The sequence below is a fragment of the Eptatretus burgeri genome, chromosome 6, assembly GCF_056783735.1.
Source record: "Eptatretus burgeri isolate ZD-2024b chromosome 6, Ebu_testis_v1, whole genome shotgun sequence".
In the NCBI taxonomy this organism is placed as follows: Eukaryota; Metazoa; Chordata; class Myxini; order Myxiniformes; family Myxinidae; genus Eptatretus; species Eptatretus burgeri.
In genome coordinates this window covers 97,517,332-97,541,542 of record NC_140966.1, presented here as the reverse complement: position 1 = coordinate 97,541,542, position 24,211 = coordinate 97,517,332, and positions in this window count along the sequence as shown.

Here is a 24,211-nt window from a genome sequence, read left to right as displayed (position 1 = left end):
GAGTGTGCTTTCCTCAAGGTCATCCTGTCAGCCTGGTTGTATTGCTATATTGATCCATGTGGGACTGGCCAGGTTAGTTTATGTGCATCATCCAATTTGTTTCTCCTGTACGAAATCTAAGTACGACTTGAGATGTAAAAACATGACCATTCACTCAGATTTATTGGTTTACAAACAGATTGTTTTGTGTGTCTGGATGTGATAATATGGTAATATATATGATAATATGTATGAAAATATATGATATGATTAGCAATACACACATATATGTATATATATATATATATATATATATATATATATATATATATATATATATATATATATTTATAGACATATTTATAAAAAATATATATATATATATATATATATATATATAGACATATATGTACAAATATATATATATATATATATATATATACACATATTAATATATTAAAAAAATATATAGTGCTAAACGAAAGTCAACACCCCCCCCCCCCCTTTCAAAGATTTCACCTTTTGTTGCCTCGTTGCCTGAAATTAAATTACATTAAACCAGAGTTTTTCAACCTATATTTACACATTGTAACTCACAACTCCCAAGTGAAAAACAAATTCCACAAATTTCATTAAATTATTTTAAAAATACAAATGGAGAATATCCTGCTTGGATAAGTGTCCTCCCCCCCCCCCCGAGTTAATACTTGGTGGAAGCACCTTTTATGGCAGTTACAAGTGTGAGCCTGTTGGGATAGGTCTCCACCAACTTTGCACACCTTGATTGGGCAATATTTTCCCATTCATCTGCACAAAACTGTTCAAGTTCAGTCAAGTTGTGTGGAGAGCGTTGATGAACAGCAATCTTCAAGTCATGCCACAGATTTTCGATTAGATTTAGGTCGGGGCTGTGACTGGGCCACTCAAGGACATTTATCTCAAGGACATTTGTTCCTTAGTCACTCCAGTGTAGCTTTGGTTGTGTGCTTCGAGTCATTGTGATGCTGAAAGGTGAACTTCCATCCCAATTTCAGCTTTCTTACAGAGGGCAGCAGGTTTTCCTCATGGATGATTCTGTATTTTGCTTCATCTATTTTCCCTTCTATCCTGACAAGTGTCCCAGTCCGTGCTGATGAGAAACATCCCAATAACATGCTGCTACCACCACCATGCTTCACAGAAGGGATGGTGTTCTTGTGCTGTGTTGGGCTTGTGCCAACAGTAACGTTTTAGATTTCGGCCAAAAAGTTCCATCTTGGTTTCATCAGATCACAAAACTTTTGGCCACGTGGCCTCAGCATTTCCAGAGTGTTTTTTTGCATACCTCAAATGGGACTCAAGGCGGGCTTTTTTGAGGAACGGCTTCCTTCTTGCCACCCTATCATATGGGCCAGACTTGTGGAGTGCTTGGGATATTGTTGTCGCATGCACACAGTGACCAGTCTTTGCCATAAAGTCCTGGAGCTCTTTCAAAGTTGCCATTGACCTCTTAGTGGCCTCTCTGATCAGTCTCATCCTTGCTTGGTCATCCAGTTTGGCGTGACGGCCTGATATCGACAGGGTCTTGGTGGTACCATTCGCCTTCCACTTCTTAATGATTGTCTTGACTGTGCTCCAAGGGATACTCATGGTCTTTGAAATATTTTTATACCCATCCCCTGATCTGTGCCTTTGCACAACTTTATTCCGGAGGTCTTTTGAAAGCTCCTTGGTGCTCATTGTTCAGTCTTTGCTGTGAAGTGCACTACCGAGCAGAGGAAACCTACAGGAACAGCTGATTTTATCCTGAAATAATCATAATCACAACAATTTTACACAGATGAAGGCCAGTTAACTTGGTGCGTGATTTTGAAGGCGATTGGTTTCACCTGAGTTAATTTACAATTGATATTATAAGTGGAGTGGACACTGATCCAACCAAGATATTCGAGTTTTGTATTTTCAATTAATTTTCTGAAATTAGTGGAATTTGTTTTTCATTTGGAAGTTGTGGGTTTGGAAGACCTGAAAAGCCTTCCACAATGCCGCTGCCGGCCACTGCCGCTTACCGCCGGGAGGAATCAAATCAATTTGCATCAATAAAACTCAATAAAATGAATCAATTTTTTTTCTGGCTCCCAACATCCTTGGGAGTAGTGAATGCAGCCCGTGGGATTAAAAGGTTGGGGACCACTGCTACAAGACAACAAATGGTGAAAACTTTGAAAGGGGGGGGTGTCGACTATCTATTGGCACTGCATGTATGTGCGTGTATATATATATATATATATATATATATATATATATATATACACATATACACGCACATACATACGTACATACATATATGGCATGACCAAAACAAGCACTTCTGACTCAATTCATTATGACGTTAAATGTCATGTTTGCATGCGCACCACTTCGCCTCCAATTCCGGATGGCTTCTGAAGGCCACACTCGAGTCGATTTGAAAGACTGAGGATTTCAACGGTCACAAGTAAAGGACAGTGGAGCCATCCACCATGATCTTGCTGGTATTATGGGCTCGTCAGAATGATGTGCTACACAATCGTTTACTTGTGACCCTGTAAACCTATGTACCACATTAGGTGTTATCAATTATTATGTGCCAAATTATGTATTATACCCCCGAGCTTGATAAAGCAGCAAAGCACAGATCACGTCCCATAACAGCCGAAACTGCATGAACTGTGAGCAACAATGGCCATCTGCCACACGAGCACGTTTTCTCTGCCTATCTGTAGGAGGTGGAATTGCAGCCTGGCATAATAATAATAAACTAATACAAGCTGTTATGGGACACAATCTGTGCCTTGCTCTCCATCAAGCTGGGGGTACAATACTCGCACATATGTGTGTATATATCCTCACTATAATTCACAGACCGGTGTTGGGTGTGTGTTTGCGAGTTTGTTTGTTGTGCTACTCCTCCTACAGTTATGGCCTATTACATCCAGACTTGCTACAGAGGATCAGCATGACCCCATTTTATGCATCGGGGTGTTTTTATCTTTGTCGGCGGTCTTGGGTGGGGGGGGGGGAGGGTGAGGGTGGGGATGCAAATTCTCTATGTAAATGTGTATCGTGTACCCCCCCCCCCTCCTCCAGATGGGAGAGGGTATTACAAGTCCCCACCATTTACAGTTCAGTATTCCTGTCCCTATGTTTTGCAGTACGTGAGCTGTTTCAATTAGAAGCAGTTGGTATGTTTTCGCTTAATGCACGTAACACAGGTTATTATTATTTTTTGCCAATACAGGGTTGAGTTGCCTATACACTGCCTAAATATAGGTATGCATCAGAAGAATGTGCCGCATGCTTGGAACAAGATCGCCTATAGGATGGGTTATCTGCTCGTATATGTAAATGACTAAAAATAGGAGGCTCAGGAGACATTGTCTGGAGAGTAAAAGTATACTGAGCCTAAAATAATGAAATTATTTGTTTAAATCCTGACGGTTCAGAAGAATACAATCTTCTGTCCGCAGACGTAAGACACCAGAAGTGCAGGTGCGAATATATTAGCTCTGTACTTATTACGTCTGACAGGAACATAACAGCTTTGCATCGTGATTTGGCTGTGAAAGTGACCAATCGGCATGAAGTTTGGCATGGATTTAACAAAGAGGGTGGGATTGGAGGATGGATTTGCTTCCGGTTCAGGTTTTTTGGTCACCAGTTCGGTGTCACGCGTTTCATGTCCAACCCAGGTATGGGTACCGGGCTTCACCTTCACACCCACAGGTGGAGGCTGTGGGCGATAGCATAGCCCTCGATAGACAGCATGCAGGTCGACGTGATGATGAATCGATGGTGTGCCCGAAAGCCATGTTTCAAGAATTTCTCAGCTGGCCCGGCCAAGTGCCGAGGTTTTAACCACTGTGTTTTCTCACGCGAAGGTGTGATTGAGGTTGTGACAATGTGGCACTTCCAGCGAAAGCTCATCACCTGTGTCGTGAGTCGCTTGGACATGTGGCCCACATTATTTGGCACCACAGTCTCGACAAGGGATTTCGTAGACCACATTCATCTCGTCGAGTCTACTCACCCTGTCTTTGGGCCCAGACAGCTGTGCGCGGAGTGTTATTCGAGGTTTGTGTGCGACCTGGATTCTGAATAGTTGCAACAAATGGTTGGCCATCTCCGAAGTATAACCAATGTACGGTAATAATGAGGTTTTTACCGGTTCCTCAGGTCGAGATCCAACATAAAACACAGCAACAACTGCATTGTCACATGAGGAGGTAGTCTTCAGCAAAAAAAAAACATTTTCTACAAACTTGTCGGAGTGTGGGTCTACTTTTGTAATGTGCCTGTATCCTCTGTACTTCTGAAAAATGATACACGCAACTGACTGCACGTGTATCGGCATTATGCAGGTGTGTCACTCATTCCCTATCGGCGAGGTGATATCTCATCACAAGCGATAAACTATCAACACATATGACTGAACATCATTGCATGACTTCATTGCAACAATTAATTAATTAATTTTTTTTAAGGTTGACACAATTGCCCCATATTTATCCCATAATGAGTGTCGTGTGACCAAGAATATAAAAGTGAACATAATGCATTTATATTTTGAACATCAGGTGATAATTCAACCAACTATGACTGGAATGATGGACCATCCCACGATCACAGCATTAAGATATGTTGAAACATAAGTATGATCCTGCAAATCCAAGTCGGTGTAACACTCAATCAGCAGCCATCTAATTCTGATCAAAATGCCATGGGATGTCTGGTGTGAGATGATTGTGTGACTTGCTTATACACTATAAAAATAAAAAATTTAATTGCATCTTACCTTTCATTTACACTATGAGTGCGATTTCCAAAAGTTATTTTTTGCCTTTTAGTTTGATGTCGAACAACCGAAGGCGATTGCGGTTTGTGAAGTATAAATTTGATTCATTAAGATTGCAAAGAAAAATCATGTCATTATATAGTGAATATACAATCAGTCATATTATTTGAAGTGTACTATAAAATAACTGCTGGTATTAAAATGCTGTTTTTCAGGCATGACACCAATAGATTATTTACATCTGCGCTACACGTCGGCCAACTTAAGCATCATAGTGACATTGCAGTTCCATTTGCAAAGGCCTGAAAGTATTGTCTGCTTCCTTTGCAAACTTTTTATTTTTTCTGTTTTATATATAGTTAATATAACTTTGTCATTCTCACCACGAAGCGGTTGCGATACCATTGTAACACCCGTGTGTGTGTGTGTCCAAATCTATGTATTTTCACTTAAAATGTACTTTTTCGCTGCAACCGCTTGTCCGATCGATGCAAAACTTTAGACATTAGAGGGATTCCCCATGGAGAATATTTTATTGATAATTCTAATGTCATGGGTCTCATTGTGTGGCAGCTACATTGGATGAAGGGGGAAAAAAATTGCACATCTTCAAAGCCGCTCACCCAAAAAAATATTGAAACTTGATACATGTCTACTCCCCATGGGGTACATATGGTGAGGTGATGATGACGTCATCCATCAAGTGGTATTCCAGTGATAATTGGTTGAATTGAAAACCTCATTCAAAAAAATCTGAAACTTCATAGATCTGATCTACAACCCGATGTGAGTGGAGAGTTACATTTATGACGTCATCGGTCAAATAGTCTGGTGGGCATATTGGATTGAAAATAAAAACGTTAAAAAAAAATTCTTCTTCAGAACCATTTAACAGATCATTGCGAAACTTCATCCAAATGATCGACCAGCAACGGGGATATATAGTTTGAATTTTTTAAATATTCTTCTTCTTTGATGCAATTTAGCCTTAATGTATACAACAGTGGTTGTTAAATATCCCAATAATCAATAAAGCTAGAGATAATGGCAATGTATGTAACATCATAAGGTGCATGAATGATATGGGTATACAAGCCGTAACAGTAGCATGTTCAGTTAACGATGGTATTTTTGTTCAGAATGAGCGAGCGAGCCGAGACTATACGCTCTACCGAGTGCCATTCTAGTTATATATAATCAATTAATACGCCAATAAATGACACAAAGTTGATTGGTTGTGTAATTTATCCTCTGACCTATGTTGCAATTGCTGACTCATAAGTTATTATGCTGTGGGCCATTGATATCAGATATATTATAGATAACGTTGTGATGGATTTCTAATCAATCACAATCAACGTAAACATTATTATCGACTGAAAACAACAAAAACATGGAGAAGTGAAAAGCTTGCTTGACTTTGATCCCCTGTGCCTTTGTCTTCCTCTTGCCTGGTTTTAGTTTGCTTCATTGTTTTGTGTGTGGGCACACAGCGGGGGTAGTTTTTCTTGAATAGTTTGTCTGTTTTTCGTGTCTGGGATTTCTGTTGCTGTCTCGTGTCAAATAAATCATTATATATATATATATATATATATATATATATATATATATATATATATGTATGTATATATGTATATATATATATATATATATATATATATATATATATATTGTAATTAACGTGGCGCATCTTGTGATCTTGTCATTTTGCCATGCCAGCAGTTTGAATTAATTGATTACCCTTGGAGGATTAAATTAATGATCATCCTGAGTTTGGTAACCATTGTTTGAGAACATGCACTTCGACGTTAAACCACTCAGGCATCGGTTCGTGCAAATTATACATCGCTCAGTAATTCTTGCAGTGATCCTCCAGCATGATTGGTACCCATTTAAATTGTGAACACACTCTCAGGTGAGTACCGTCCACATGACTATATATAGATCGCAGGGGAAGGACTACCACAGGACGACCAATTTGGTAGCTACCAATTTTGCGACGAGCCCACAGGACTACCAATTTGGTAATCCAGTGACTCAGTCTTTGTACTTAGCTTCATGTAGCAATTAATTTCATCATTGGACCCGATAGCCATCCAGCTTTTGGGACAAGATGGATCCAATATATATATATATATATATATATATATATATATATATATATATATATATATATATATATATATATATATATATATATCATTGTTATATTGTTCTAAATTATTGTTACATGCAAAGCCTGTCGACCACTTTAATCACAGCCACAACGATAGCCGACGTGGAGACCAAGCATGCAGGAGATTAACTTGGCGGCTGACCACGCTTAAGGCACCCAAGCAGAGAACGTGCTTTGCACTCTGAATGAGGTTGAAACCACCACACTTATTAAAGTAATTATGCCAATTTAGTCCTCCAGGGGCACTCAATTGAGCTGAAATGGTTTGCACGAGTAAGATTGCAGGCAGACATGCAGATGGGCCTTAGGAAATCGAAGTAAACGTTTCATGAGGATAAGATGGAGCAATTACAGGGAACCCTGGACAAAATACAATAAATTATCACCATAATTTACACAAACAGAGCAAGAAACTAAACCTTTTAAAGGCCCATACATGCATGAACCATTCACACAAAAAACTTGGTGAAATCATAAGAGCAGGCTGGAAAGTTCGAGGTCCAATGTGCAGCGCAACCAAGCAGCAGACACAGTTCCAGCTCTACACCATCCCCATGCAAGAAGAGGAAGAAAGCCCAGAGTGTAGAGATTCAAGACAACTGAAAGAGCAAACAAATATCTAATCCCACTTTTGTGGGCTCACTCCCACACCCATCCCCTCTTATTCACCAACAACTCGACAAGGCATCGACATCAGCACATTAAGGCCGTCAACCAACCACATGCCACAACATGCACAGCAACTGCATCACAGCCCAATCAGACGGCACTGATCCTGACCCTATGAGAACCTTGGCCACAAAGCAGCATGGTCCAATGGTGTGTGGCTTTGATTGCAGCGAATCAGAGGCAGCCGTGTTAAAGGGCCAGAAATCCTTCCCCTTCCACTTGTTGCAAGGGGAGGGCGGAATGGACATGTGTGCCATAGCATGGACAGTAAAATGCTGAAGCACTTCCCTTCTGCCCTGTTCAACATGGAAGACACGTGACAAGCAGGCCTGGTGCGAGGCAATAAGGCACCTTCAGCTTTGCACCCCCTGCCCCCATAACCGCCACCACAATCAACTTTCGAAAATGAATATTGTGCATTCCAATGAATAAAACTTTTGCATTCGTCACGTTGAAGAACCAGGGGTTAATATAGCCTTGAGTGACCCAGAGTAGGTGGGAGAAGAGATAGATCAGGATGTGAGATAGATTAGGTCAGGACAGATTTGGGTGAAGCCAGCTATCTTGCCTCTTTGCCAGCCACTGCCTGTATCACCCCTACCTGCAGCCATATAATGAACCTGCTGGCCATATTATTGGCCCGCGTCACCTACCTTCCCGCCTGTGACATTCTGTACCACCATCAACTGCCTGATTTACCTGCCATGACCACTGGCCTGTGTGCCATCTGTTTTTCACCACGACTGCCAAAACCAGCCACGCCCGTCCTGCCCACAGGACTCAGCAATGTGAGCCTGAATGCTTTAAACATGAGTCTGAATAAAATAAAAATGCTTCCAATGGGAACTAATATTTGAACAGAGGCCACAACACATACATCTTTCGTCTCCTCAATAGATATCAATGATGTAGATCAGGAGATCTATAATTTTCATTTCCCACTACGGAAGTCTGCTTATTACCTCCACCACCGAAGGTGGAAGGAGGTGATGTCGTCACCCCTGTCTGTTTGTCTGTGTGCAGGATATCTCAGAAAGTTGTGGACATACTCCGATGAAATTTGGTGGGCAGGTTGGGTGAATGACAAGGACAAATTGATTCGATTTTGGTGAAGATCCAAATCCAGATCCAGAAATGAATTTTTTTTTAATTGTTAAAGTGATTCTTCACCATTGTGAGATGAGGCCAAAAGCGATATATAGCATGATTTTTCAAAAAAATATTGCGCTCGATATGCTGTCCTGGATCAGGCGTTACATGGCGGAGGTATGTGCTCCACCAAGTGCCCTTCTCATTTACTTCTGTAATTTCATGAATAATTCATTCAGTCTTTTGCACAAACACCCCCGGCCCCACCCTCCCTGCTCCCCCCAAATGGTGCCGCTGTCAGTGACCATCTAGTTTGCCTTGTGGTTGTACCAGCTCTGGTGACAAGACATTATTAACTATCACCAGCTATTAAAGGTCACCATGACATCTCCCAGCGGCACATGAACAAACAGAATGACTTATCCCCATCCACATGTCTTAAATACAGGGAAGAAAGTCTGATAAGCTACATCAATGCAAGCGGCAGTCAGGTCAGATCAGGTATGGGAGCATGCACCAGAGCAGTGTGTCACTGCATCCACTTTCCGCTGGTACTCCAGGGGCCTCTGTCTGGCCATCCCCCAGGCAGATGCCTGGCCCATCCAATCTCATTGAGATGCCGATCAATCTGCTGCAACCACAAGGCACGTGGTAGACCCATTGGCCTCCACTCACCAGAATCCCTCGCTGAGAGAATCTAGTGAGCAGGATCAGTCTCAGGAAAACGAGCCACATGTTCATACAGCCGCAGCTGATGCTCACGGACCATGCAGGTAACAAATCTCATTGAGTCTCTCTCAGCAACCACTCATTTGACACAAAGTCCAACCAGCGAAAGCCAAGGATTCTCTGAAGAGACCTGGTACCAAAGGAATTAGGTCTCCATCTCAGATCCCTGATCAGAGTCCAAGTCTCACATCCGTAGAACAACACTGGAAGCACAAAGGACCTGAAGACTCGGACTTTTGTCCTCCTGCATAGGTACGGACAGTGCCACACCCCATGATCCAGTGAATTCAAGACTCCCCAGGACTGACCCAGATGTCTGTTGACCTCTAGCTCACAGCCAGCAGAGACGTGAATATCACTGCCAAGGTAAGTGAATTTCTCCATAACCTCAACATCCTCACAAAAACAGGTACAGACAAGATACCAGCATCCAATATGTCATTGGAAGCCTGAATCTTAGTTTTTACCCAGGAAACGTGTAACCCCAGTGGCTCCGACTCCTCATTGAGCACCTCCAGGGCCCCCAAAAGGATATTGCGAGTCTCCACAATGATGACTGCATCATCTGTGAAATCAAGGTCAGAGATCTTGACATTCCCAAACGATGCACCACAGCTTGATCTCTCTGACATCCTCCCCAGAATCCAGTCCATACAAGTGTTAAAAAGTGTGGGGGCCAGTACACACCCCTGACAAACTCCAGAAACAACTGGAAACTGGAAGGGCACTCAGTAGAGCACATACCTCTACCCCATAATGCCTGATCCATGATTCCTGATTCCATGAGAACATGTCCTGCCCAATACGTTTTTGAAATATCATGTGATATATTGTTTTAGAGCCCTATCACTCAATGGTGAAGAATCCCTTAAAAAGTTATCGTAGTTGGATCTGGATCTGGATCTTCACCAGAATCTAATTAGTTTGTCCTAGTCACACACTGAACGTGTGCACAAAATTTCATCCAGATCCATCCACAACTTTTTGAGATATCTTGTACACAGACAAAGAAACAAAGAAATGAAAAAAAAAATCACTCATGGAGTGACAACTTGGCAAAACAGCACAAAGTACAACGACACTCGGGAGAGCACATCCCTCTGCCAGGTGGAACAGTTCACGTTTTGTATCTCACTGATGGGCTGGATCCGAACCAAAATCCAATCCGCTTGTTCTTGTCACCTATTCAACTCATCCACCTTGTTTTGTCATTACTCGTCCACAACTTTTGGAGATAAAGCGATATATTTAGGTTTGTCCCAATCTATCAATTTTAGAAATTAGGCCTGTGTTGACCTTTTGACCTGAAAAATCAAATTGGTAATTGAATTCAGCGATCTGACATGAAAATGCTCTTCAAATTTCAAGGCAATCGGATGAAAATTGACAATTTTAGAAACAATAAAAAAATTGGCCTATTTTGGGTTGACCTTATGACCTATGTCACCCTTTTGATCTATGATAAGCTCAAAAATAATAGGTGGTTGAGTTCAGTTACCTGAAATGAAAATGCTCTTCAAATTTCAAGGCAATCGGATGAAAATTGAGGAATTTTACAAAATTTTGGCCAAATTGGCCTTTTGGCGTTTGTCGACCTTTTGGCCTATGTTCACCTAAAAATTAGGAAGCGGTTGAATTCAGCGACCTGATATGCAAATGAGCTTCAAATTTCAAGTCACTTGGATTAAAATTGAGGATTTTAGAAATTTGGCCGATGCTGACCTTTTGAACAATGTTCACCTCTAAAGTAAAAGGTGGTTGAATTCATTGACCTGAGATGCAAATACTGTTCAAATTTCAAGTCAATCGGATTTAATTTGAGGATTTTAGAAAATTTGGCTCAAATTGGCCTGTTGGCCAATGTCGACCTTTTCGCTCGACCAGATTTTACGCAACTTCAGTGCGTGACCGTCACAGGTTTGGTAAAATTAATCTCTGAAAATTTCACAACGATCGGTGGAGCAGTTTGGGCTGGAGGCAAACAGACAGACAAAGAAACACACACACACACACACACACACACACACACACACACACACACACACACACACACACACACACACACACACACACACACACACACACACACACGGAGGCGATCAACATACTTGTCAAAAAACGACAAAATGCCAAATAACAAACAGACAGAAATGGTTGAAAACATGACCTCCTTCACGTTCGGAGGCGGAGGTAATAAGTCAGAGATGGTACCACCACATCTCACAGCACTCTCAGTACCAGAGTACAATTCAGACATCAGATCAATCAGTTTTGGTGGCACCCCACGAAGACCAATAATCCTCCAGAGGGCATCCTGATTCACTGAATTGAACGCTTTGCAGAGATCAACATCGGCTGCAAGTACCTCTCAACAGATGAGAGTTACGGCCCCTGCCGTAACCCTCATCTGCGTTCAGTGAGGACCCGAAAGGCAAGGATACAGTCAAACGTTGACCTCTTTGTTGTAAAGCCTGACTGCTCTCAGTGCTGGTGCTCAAGCAGATGGTGGCAAACCGGATAAAGAATTCACCGAGCAAAGATCTTTCCCGGCACCGAGGGCAGCGTCACCCCTCAATAGTTTTTGCAGTCTTGGTGATCACCTTCCCTTTCCAGAGAGGGACAGCAAGGCCCCTCTTCCAGTCAGTTGGGATGATGCCTGTGTTCCAGGCAGAGCAGAGAACTGCATGCAACAACATGAGTACAGAATTTCCACTAGCCTTGAGAAGTTCAGCATGGTTGCCACAGATCCCAGGAGCTTTATCCCATTTTAACCGGTTCACTGCAGCCTGTGTTTCCACAAACAAAGGTGGATTACAGTTGATTGGAGGGTCAGCAATCGGGATAGTAACACTCTTGACATCCAACTCGACAGCTGGTGGATCAGTCTGGTACAACGGCTCAAAGTAACCAGCAGAGCGAGCCTTCACTTCGGACACCTGTCAAGAGCCTACCACCCTCCGCTCTAACTGCAGTACACCAAGGGGTGGTACTCCACAACTCTTCAGGATTTCCCAAAGCACCCAGACCCCCCAAATCTCCATTCACCCTGTTTGCAAACTCCTCAGCTGCCCTCTCATCCTTGAGCTTGCCAACATCCAGCCTTGGCTAGGATGGTACCATTCTCTCAGATTTAAGCTGAAACTTCAGAGTTGCTCAAACAAGCCTGTGGTCGGTATTGAGGAACTGAGCACTCCGGTAGACACTGCAGATCTGGATCATCTTCCAGTGACCATCAATGAGCACATGGTAAATCTCATTTGCCACACTGCCAGCGTTTGAATACCAAGTCCAGCAATGATACAGCAACAGCAACTCCTTGGACATGGTAACCATCATAGTGACCAGACCCATCATAGGTGTAACCACCCACCATGATCTCACCACTATTCAGTCTCTGAACCTCAGTGCTGCCATACCGATGTTCAAATGCGAGATCTCAGATGATAACAGAGACAGGTGATCATCCTTTCTTCGGGATAGGACATTCCAGGCATCCACCCGAAGGTTTCCTCTCAGGTTAACCCAAGAAGACCACCGTCTGGTGGACGTCAACTCAGCACCACCTTGAAACACGCAAGCACAATCTAACCCGGGAAGGTTACCCCGTGGTGATCCTCCCGTTATCAAAGAGTGGGGATCACGAAGGTTTTTCCCCAATCTCGTCATCCGGTGAGCTGTCCTGCGGAGAGCAGCCACACAGGGGGTACTCCCACGGAGTGGGTTTTCAGATTTCTTTGTGGTACATTTTGCGGAATGAAGGGTTTTACGGTGGCCCTAGATACGAATAGCCATTAGCTCACAAGGAGCTCCACCACCCTTTGGCAGGTTTTCTTTTTAATCCTGCTGGGTGTCCATATTCATACACCCTCCTCTTCAGGAAACCTGGTGGGGGAGACGGTTTCGTCGGGGTCAATATAGCCTTGAGGGACACTTTCATCAACGCAAGTGGTGGTCCCCACCTTGATTCTAATAACTAATCCCGCCAAACGAAACTAACATTACATCCACTTCCACATTGAAAAAATGAAAAACATTTGGCATGTCTGACTGTTATATCTCGTTTAGAAAAGTTTGTTGAATCCCCCCAAACTTAATTTCGTTCAAAAACAAAATGATTATCGAAGAGTTCCGTTTGCTTTGTGCAAGACAGTGAAATAACCTTCATTATAGATGAGAGAAAGATAGAAGAAAAAAAAGGTTAAAAAGGAGGTGGAATTGTACATTTCCTTCCTCTGATAAACTGCAGTGGAACATCAGCTATTAGACAAGCTTTTACTGCGACATCAAAACCACGGCAAAAGGAATGAAAGCTAATTATTTTCATTTCATTTCATTTCAATGCGAGCTTTAATCAGTCGAGTCTTTAATCTTTTGAAGTTAGTTTCCTCTTGCTTTTGCTTGCTAATTGTTTAGCCTCTCTCATCAAGTCAAATAAGTGCTTGCTATAATTGTTATAATAATCATGTCGCAAGTTTGCGTACAATAAGAATTTTGCAAAAACAACACGGACGTAGTGAATTGGAAAAATAATTTGTAAGCAATTGATTTGAATGTAGTTGAGAGTTCTGTTTTTTTATATTTATACTTTTGTTCAAAATTTACACTTTTGAGAAACCATCATCACGATTGTCATTGTTGCGAAAGACAACCGTTCACGTGTGACGCGGCGCGGACCACCTGGAGTCGCTGAACCGGACAACAAGCACATTCTGAGATAGAAAATAGTGTAACCTGGTGTTGAGAAATATCTGTGACTATACCAGTTACTACCTGCAGGTTAGGCAGGAATTTGTAATTTATTCAGGATGCCGGCGATAACTCGTCTCAAATTGGTGAAAAACACCGCATGGGATATTTAACGCCCACCGACAACCAATGTTGGTCGACAAGTTGTACGGCTTGACGTCCTTCCGAGGAACAGTGAACGCATTGATGGATTTCCAATTTCAAAAAAGGGTGTGTCGGGATTCAAACTCAAACAAGGTAGCTCAAATGGGTGTGACCAGACCTCAAACTGTCCTTCCAGCCACTTTTGATAAATAACACTTAATCCATCAAACCTGTGTTGTTTTTTTTAACCCTGCACGCATGAAGCAAAAAGTGGGGTTCAGAAATTGGTTCACTTTCTCTGTCTGTCTGTCCACAAGCATAAGTTGATGATCGAGGAACTACGTAATTTACATGGAATGTTTTATGATGAACAAGAATCGTAACATGAATCGGAGAATGTACTTTGAGTTGAGCAGAACTTTGGCTCTGAATTCGTCCTGATCACAAATGTGCAGAAAGGAGTGAGATCGTTTTTTGTTTTTTGTTTTAAATCTGTCTGCCTGCCTGGCAATCAAAGAAAATTGAAAATAATACAAAACAGGAAACTGACTATTTTTAAGGACGTCGTAAAGGACACAAACAACAGGCACAAAGAACAAATGTAACGTGTTGAATAAGGTGGTGGATAAGGCGGTAAACAATGGTGGTAAACTTCCGAAATTTTGTTTGTTTTCGACATCCTTCAAATGTTTCTTTTATTTCAATTGAATTAAACTTGCAGAGTACTTGCCGTACGGGCGATCTCGTTGCAGGCATGCAACATGTTCTAATGATGCATACCATTATTTGGGCGACGTATAGGCAACTGACGCCTCCGTGTAGGTAAAAATAAATAACTTGGGTTCTGTGCATGAAGCAAAAACATATCTACTGATTATAATCGTGCTGAGAATTCAAAACATCTCACTGCACTGTAAAACGTGGGGACAGGAATACTGCGCTGTAAATGGGAGAGACTTGTAATACCCTCCCCCACCTGGAGGTGGCGCTACACGATACACATTTACATAGAGAATTTGCGTTGTCCCCCCCCCACAAGACCACCAGTAAAGGTGAAAACATCCCTGTATGCAAATTGGGGTCACGCTCATCATATGTAGCAAATCTGTATGTAATCAGCCCATAACTGTATGAGGAGTAGCATGACAAACATACAAACAAGCACACAAACACCAGTCCGTGAATGAATCAGGACACTTTAACACTGTAGAATACAAATCGCCTTCTATTCTTGGCACTTTCAAAACTCTTCCGTTTAGCAGTAATTGGACAAAAAAATTACAGCATTTTACATCATCTCGACCAATCAAATCTGTTGCTCACAGACAAGGCCCACATCCTCGTTTCTCAAGACTGTGCGGGGGAAGGTGTTCTATGAACTCTCTCGTTTTGGGATTTTTAGATCCTCGTGGAGGATCTCGAAGTCTGACTCACGTTGTTGTTCTTGTGGACTTTTTTGTTTCACAGCCTACAGTTTTCATCGAAACTTCCTGAAACTTGGCGTATATATGTAAAAATTCCCTGCGCAGACAGTAACCATCTCCGATTTTGAAAATTCCTCCAGGAAAAAAAGTTATGACGTCAAAATATCTCCGCTAATGGAAATCGCCTAAAAATTATCTCCGAAACCAGGCAAGCTTTTTGAATTCTGTTTGCGGGAATCGAACGGGGCATGAGCAGAGATGAATTACCGCACATACGATACATCACTATGACGTCATATCAATTTTTATGACGTCATTCCTAATTTTTGACATTTTTTTGTTTCACAACCCAGAGTTTTCATCGGATCTTCGTGAAACTTGCCATGTATATGCAGAAAGCCCACGCGGAGGCAGTAACCATCTCCGATTTTGGGAATTCTTCCGAGAAAAAAAAAGTTGACATCATAATATCGCCGCTAATGGAAATCGCCGATACCATTATCTCCGAAACTAGGCAAGCTGTTTGATTTTTTTTTTGCGGGAATCAAGCCGGGCATTAGCACAGATAATTTATCACAAACCTGATACATCACAATGACGTCATATTCGTTTTCATGACGTCATCATTAAGAGGATGAGGATCTTAGCTCATTTGAGCTTGTTTTTAACATGAACGACTTATGAACCATCTTGAGCAAACAAAAGATATATCCATTATTTACAAACACGTATAAATGGGTCTGGATTTGAAATCGGGGTGCAGCTTTATGGAGCATATTCTAAATGTATTTCAAATTGGTCTGGATTGTTGGCGGATTGCTCGTGGTTTTGTATCGAATCACAACTTGATTGCCTCGCTTCAATGCAGTCGATACAGGTTTGTGTTGGGTTTATAGCTTCAATCATCTTAGTGAAACGATAAATCTGGAAATTCTATTTTTTGCACAACTCGGTCAACCCTCATTCCTTCGATTCACGCACATGTCCAACACAAAAAGGTTCATTGCGTTCGCCATGTTAAAGCACTGTCTGTTTATTCTGCCAATCAAGATAATTATTACAGAGGCAGAACCACTTGGCAAATCTTTACCACTCAATCACAATGATTTGGTCCTTCAAACCGCAAGGGAGTGGTTGAAAAAAGCTCTTTTCTTGCAATGTCAAATCAACTCATATATTAGGGGTGGTCAACTTATTACATATTCTGATGTCCCATACTCTGTGACAAATCGTCAGTGCGACCAAAACAGGTTCTTGGCAAGGGTCATGCTGGGTGGTTTGCCATTGCCTTCCCAGCAGTAGTTTGGGCAGGAATTTGTGATTTGTTCAAGATGATGGCAATAGCTTGCCGACACTTCATGAAGGACAACGTGGGGTCTTTAAATCATCGGGACAGGATTTGAACCCAGGTTAGACAGCTTGGAGGCGAGTTATTACTCATGCCATGTATTTATGATAGGAAAGCAGAGGCTAAATAAATATAACATATTTGAGAGATTGAAACAGCAAGGGGTAGAATAATTGTAGGAGTACGGTGGAGGGGGGGGCAGAGAAGTTTAGCAGGGAGTGGAAAGAGGGGAGACAGAAGAAAAGAGGTTGGACAAAAGAGAAAAGGGAAAGAAGGGGAATGCATGTGACAAATTGGGAAGGTCATATTTCTGCCATTTTCCTGCACATAATATGGAACCTCTATTGAAGCATACTCATCCTTGCTAATCACAGTTCCTGAGAATTAACAGACATTGTTAATTCTAAGAACATGGCCTTGAGATGGGGTTATTGGGGGCAGAAAATACATTTTTTTAAAAGTACTTTTTCCACGAAAAAATGGGAAATTTTGGTGGGTTTTTGGTACACATAAGCATTGGCTCATGATGGAACGTGGCAACAAACGGTAGACAGCAACGCAGGTACGGTGGGAGAACATTGGGATGACCTGTTGGGGTTAATGAGGGGAGAAAAGATAAAGTGGAAAGATCGAGAGAAGGACTCTCTGAGGTTGTGTACTCACACTTTGAGCCCGAAGGGGGGGGGGGGAGTGGGATTGAACAGACTGAGGGAAGTTGTACAAATAGAAGGGAGGGGGGGAGTGGAGGTGAGCACCGAGTCTGGATTTGGGGAATTGCAAAAAGTAAGGGTTAGTGGCAGAACACGTGTGAAAAAAGGAGACTGGGAACAGAAGGATGAACGAGCAGAGGGAGGCAGACATGATTGGAGGTGGGAGAAAACAGAGGCCACAAACCTGTATGCAATGAGATAGCAGCACACCTAGTGCTTTTACTTCTGTGGGAAATGTCAATTATGTTGAAAGTTTTAGATTCAGCAATGTCCATACAGGAAAGCAATACTCAACTGAGTTACTCACAAAGACCTTATCGGCGATGGGAAGTTCAGATTTATCAAGGAAGGACTCTAGCATTCTGTGGCTTCCTTTGGCATTGTATTGGCTGCCCACAAGAGGTCATCGCTGATGGTGAGGCCGAAAAGTTTTGAGACAGAAAACTTCTTCCAGTGGTTGATTAATTACACAAAATGAATTTGAGGTAAGTAGGCATGAAGATGCAATTCATTACCATGCATGTGGAGAAACCTTTGAGTCCATTCCACCACCTGCACTCTCATTCACAGCCAACATATCAACCTGTGTGTTCCGTAAGTGCCCTCTCCTCTCTTCTCCGTAATGGTACAAGCTCGGGGAACATTGCATTACAATGGGCAATACTTCACTGATCATACATGTCAAGTGTGAAAACTAAACAAGGTAGGAAGGAATGACACCACAATCCATCCATCCATTGGGACCATACTCTGTGCATAGCGTTGGTGCTGCCTAATCCTGGACAGGTCACCACGCTGACACAGGATACCAGCAAGCTGGCATTCATTCTGCCAACCTCAGAAGGATGACAGGCAGCGTCAACCCCACCTGGTTTAAATTGAACAGCCAAGGGGGATTTGAACTCATGATCCTAGGATCCTGACTGCAATCCCAAGCCCACCACCCTAACCATTAAGTCATTACCAGGCATACATTTCGATACGACACCACAATCCATTTTACGGATTGCCATCACGACATCTTTTCACATTTTTTTTGGCCTCAATCCCACAACACAATTACACTAACCCACATTACAAATGTACAACTCCCTCCCACATAGACATCTTCATACAATATTGTCATTATTGTCACACAGTCACTGATGACAAAAATGTGACAACATGTCACAATGGCAATCTGTAAATGGATTGTGGTGTCATTCTTTCTTACCTTGTTTAGTTGTTTTTTTTTTTTGTTTGTACAAATTTGTTTTTTGTCTCTCATTTGTACATTAGATAATTCCAAGTGTGTTTTTCTTTTTTTTGTTCTCGATACAGAATCAAGCTCACGGAAGAGAAAGGTGACAGAGGGTAGAAGAACAAGAAACTGACAGTGGAAGCAACATTGGATAAAAATAACCTAGGGAATGAATGCACAACAACAACAACAACAACAACAAAAAAAAACAAGGAAGACGTCGTGCACAACACGATACTTGTGAAATCCATCAAACAAATTTCACCTTAAAAATAATTGGTGGTTGTATTCAGTAAGCTGATATGTAAATCTTCAAATTTCAAGTCATTCGGATGAAAATTGACAATTTTCGAAATTCGGCCTTTGGTAACCTTTTGGCCTATGTTGACCTTTTGACCTAAGTTGACATCAAAGATATTTGTTGATTGAATTCAGTGACCTGATGTGCAAATCCTCTTCAAATGTCAAGTCAATGGGATGAAACTTGAGGATTTTAGAAATCTCATCGAAGTTGTTGACCTTTGGCCGATGTTGACCTTTTGACCTCAAAAACAATAGGCTTCTTGCTCATGACGAACTCCACCATGTGGTGAAGTTTCGTGAATATCGGTTTGAAATTGTGACCTCCAGGCGAGTGACATAAAAACAGACAAACAGAATAACGCACGCAACCAATCAATATACTTGGAAAATCTTCGATTTTCGAAACAAGAGAGATGGAAGGACCGGAAACAGTAACCTGCAAGTCAGAGGGTTGGGTTAGGTTAGGTTAGACACGGTTAATGGGGTTAGAAAATAATGCAGCTAGGGATGGGGGGAGGGGTGGTCAAGGGAGATGGGAATGCACAATCTACTTGAAACCCTCGAGGGGAGAATGGGATTTAGCAGCCTCAGGAAGGTGCTTCCACAAACTAGAGAAAAGGGAACAAAAGAGTTTCAGTCTGCAGTAAGCCTGGATTTTGGGAGTTCAACCAGGAGCATGTTACTGGAAGAATGCACCCATTCTGGAGTTGCTGGGGAGCATCGGGAGTGAGACCGGAGGAGAGGCGGTATAAAACATGTGTCTGCGATGGGAGAGCAACAAGTTTGTGAAGGAGATGCCAATAATGTTGAAAGTTTAATATTAATTAATTAATTATATCGAATAATTTCCAGATCAGCAGAGTGTGAGGCAGCCACTGTTTGCCTATGAGGATGGGATACTCCATGATACAAGGTGGTCATCTGCAAAAAGGAAGAGATGGTGTCCAGAGTATCAGAGATGTCGGTTATGGAGATTATGAATAACACTGGGCCAAGGACACCGCAACACTCCATTTACGTATTATGTTCCAATTACAGTATGGGAATATTGTGGGATTAAGCCCTGAGATTCCATGGGGTTTGAAACTTCATTGTTAATGAGGTTTTGCAACAATTATTTAAACTGGTATGGCGAATTAAACATTATCTTTATCTGATATTATTGTCTTCTGCAGAAAATAAATGAGAGGTCAGGTCAGGCCAGATTATTCTGCATGTTAAAACATATCAGTTCAGGCCAGATTAAATCTGTGACTTGCTACGGGTACCGTGTAAACCTGCACGAACCTGTTTCACAGTCGAGTAGTTGGTGATTAAACCGTCTCCCCCACCAGGTTTCCTGGTGAGGAGGGTGTATGACATGGACACTCAGCAGGATGAAAAACAAAACCTGTCAAAGGGCAGAGGAGCTCCTTGTGAACCAACGGCCATCCATATCTAGTGCCCAACTGCATCTGCGGATGTCGTCCTGCAGTTGGGTTACTTTATTTTCAGGAGGATGGAGGAAAGATTTGCACTCCGGCCACCGAAAAAAAAAACCTTCATTCCGCAAAAGGAACCACGAAGAAATCTGAAAACGCACTGTGTTGCAGTACCCACTGTGGAGCTGTTTATGTTCCGACTGAGGTGAGTGATCTCACCATGAAGGACACATTCTATGCCACACTACAGTCTGTGGTTGTTCAGTGCCCCAGACAAGATACACTTCTAGTCTTTGGGGATTTCAATGCATCGACTGGAACTGATAGGGATGCTTATGAGACGTGTTGCTCCCCATGGGTCTGGAACTGTGAACCTGAATAGCACAAAGTGTCTTGACATTGCAAGAATTCATGAACTTAGGGTGGCTGGTTCATGGTTTCACTGCCCAGAGGCTTATGGCTGGACTTGGTATTCCAACGCTGGCAGTGTGGCAAAGGAGATTGACAATGTCCTCATTGATGGTCGCTGGAGGATGATCCAGAACTGCAGTGTCTACCGGAGTGTCAGGTTCTCAATACTGACCAGAGGCTTGTGGTAGAAACTCTGAAGTTGCAGTTTATATCTGGGAGAATGGTACCATCCCAGCCAAAGCTGGATGGTGACAAGCTGAAGGATGAGAGGGTAGCTGAGGAGTTTGCGAACAGGCTGAGTGGACACTTAGGGGGTCTGGGTGCTTTGGGCAATCCTGAAGAGTTATGGAGTGCCTTTAAGACCACCATTCTTGATGTTGCTGGTGGATGTCTTCGAACTCACTGGCGGGCGAAGAAGAATTTTGTCTCTCAAGGAACACTGGATACCATTGACCAGAGTCGCAGGGCCAGGCTGAATGGCAGAGCTGAGCTGTTTCGGGAGTTGAGGCATAAAACTGTACGTGCGCTGAGGGTGGACAAGGAGGCCTATGTGCGAGGAATCTGTGAGGGGGTAGAGCATCACCTGTGGTCAAGTGATTCTCGTCCTTCTTACAAGGGAATTCATGCCTTGCGTTCATCCAAGCCCGTCCCATGGTCCATTGCAGATAGATCAGAGGGTGGTGGACTCTTGACAGAGGAGTCCGAAGTGAAGGCCAACTGGGCCACATACTTTGAGTGACTGTATCAGGCTGATCCACCAGCTGTCGAGTTGGATGTCAGGGGTGTTACTATACCGATTGCTGACCCTCCAATCAACTGTAATCCAACTTCATTTGTGAAAACACAGGCTGCGGTGAACCGGTTGAAATGGAATAAAGCTCCAGGGATCTGTGGCATCCATGCCGAACTTCTCAAGGCTGGTGGAAATGCTGCACTCATGTCGTTGCATGCAGTTTTGTACTCTGCCTGAAACAAAGGCATCATCCCAACTGACTGGAAGAGGGGCCTTGTTATCCCTCTCTGGAAAGGGAAGGGTGAGCGCCGCAACTTCAACAACTACCGAGGGGTGACGCTGCTCTCAGTGCCGGGCAAGGTCTTTGCTCAGATAATTCTTGAAAGGGTTCACCACCATCTGCTTGAAAACCAGCATCCAGAGCAGTCAGGCTTTACACCAAAGAGGTCAACGATTGACCGTATCCTTGCCCTTCGGGCCCTCACTGAAAGCAGACATGAATTTTGGCAGAGGCAACTTGCAGCCTATGTTGATCTCTGTAAAGCAATTGATTCAGTGAATCGGGATGCCCTCTGGAGGATTCTTGATCTTTGTGGGGTACCACCAAAACTGATAAACCTGATGTCTGAACTATACTTTGGAACTGAGAGTGCTGTGAGATGTGGTGAAACCATCTACGGCTTATTTCCAGTTGTTAGTGGAGTTCGTCAGGGGTGTGAATTGGCTCCACACTTTTCAGCACTTGTATGGACTGGATTCTGGGGAGGATGTCAGAGAGATCAAGCTGCAGTATATCGTTTGTCACTGCTGGCTGTGAGCCACAAGTCACTATACGTCTGGGTCGGGCCTGGAGAGTCATGGATTCACTGGATCATGGGGTGTGTCGCTGCCGGTACCTGTGCGGGAGGATGAAAGTCCGAGCCTTCAGGTCCTTGATGCTTTCTGTCTTGCTCTACGGATGTGAGACTTGGACTCTGACCAGGGATCTGAGATGGAGACTTAATTCCTTTGGTACCAGGTCTCTTCGGAGAATCCTTGGCTATCGCTGGTCGGACTTTGTGTCCAATGAGCGGTTGCTGAGAGAGACTCAAACGAGATTTGTTACCTGTATGGTCTGTGAACGTCAGCTGCGGCTGTATAGACATGTGGCTCGTTTTCCTGACACTGACCCTGCTCACCAGGTTCTCTCAGCGAGGGAGTCTCATGAGTAGAGGAGGCCAATGGGCCAACCACGTGCCTCGTGGTTAAAGCAGGTTGATCATTATCTCAAGGAGATGGGAATGGGCCTGGAATCTGCCTGGGGGATGGCCAGACCAATTGCTTTCTCCATTTGTGGGTTTCAGAAGGTGGAACAGAGCCCTCCAAGGTCTTAAAGTATCCACCTCCGTGCGTGTGTGCATGTATGAGTGTGTGCACATGCATGCGTATATTTATCTGCGTGTATGTGTGCATGTATGTGTTTGTGTGTGTGCATGCAAGTTGCAGTTGTTGGCTGCTATCTCCACATGTGGGTGGGCTTCAGGAGATGGAACAGAGACCTACCAGGTCTCAAAGTATCCACCTCTGTAAGTGTGTGTGTGTGTGTGTGTGTGTGTGTGTGTGTGTGTTTATAATATGTATAATATGCAATGACACACATCTGAAGCCACAGTGTATCACAAGTTTGCTAGCGCTGGGAAACCTGACTTTGGATTTGGAATCTTTTCTAAAAGACAATGCAGAGAGGGGCAGTGGGAGAGATGAGAAGGAAGCAGAAACCAAGATAGGCCATGATGGAGAACAAGTGTGGAGAGCAAAGCGAAACAAAGGAGACCTGTGAAGCTGCCCCAATCAGGGGTGTGAGCAAGCAGCACCAGGACGAAATCCAGGTGAGATTGATCAGCACAAGTGGCCTTTCTGCCATGCTGTCCTGACAGCAGATCGGTGTCCATGTGTGTCCATAACTGCCATTGCATAGCAACCAGCATTTCAATACCTCGTGCTGAAGAAACTATGAAATCGAGTTTTCCCATTACCTTTCCTCCCTGACCTCTCCACCTGTACAGCACTCAGACCATACCAACAACCTGCATGTTGTGACCAAGAGCTAAAGAAAAGAACAGCACGTTCCTCAACTACATCAGCTTTTTATGTCCACGGCTGTTGTGTTTTCTGTATTTAGAAACTCCTGTGCAGAGTTATCAATAAGATTTATGATTAAAAGCATTCAGGCATTGTAATATGTGCAAGTGCTGGGATAGACAACTTGTGTGATTCTGAAATTACGGACTGGCATGTACGAATTGGCGTTTGACCGAACTGGCTGCAAAAAATTTTTTTCTGAGATGTGGCACGTA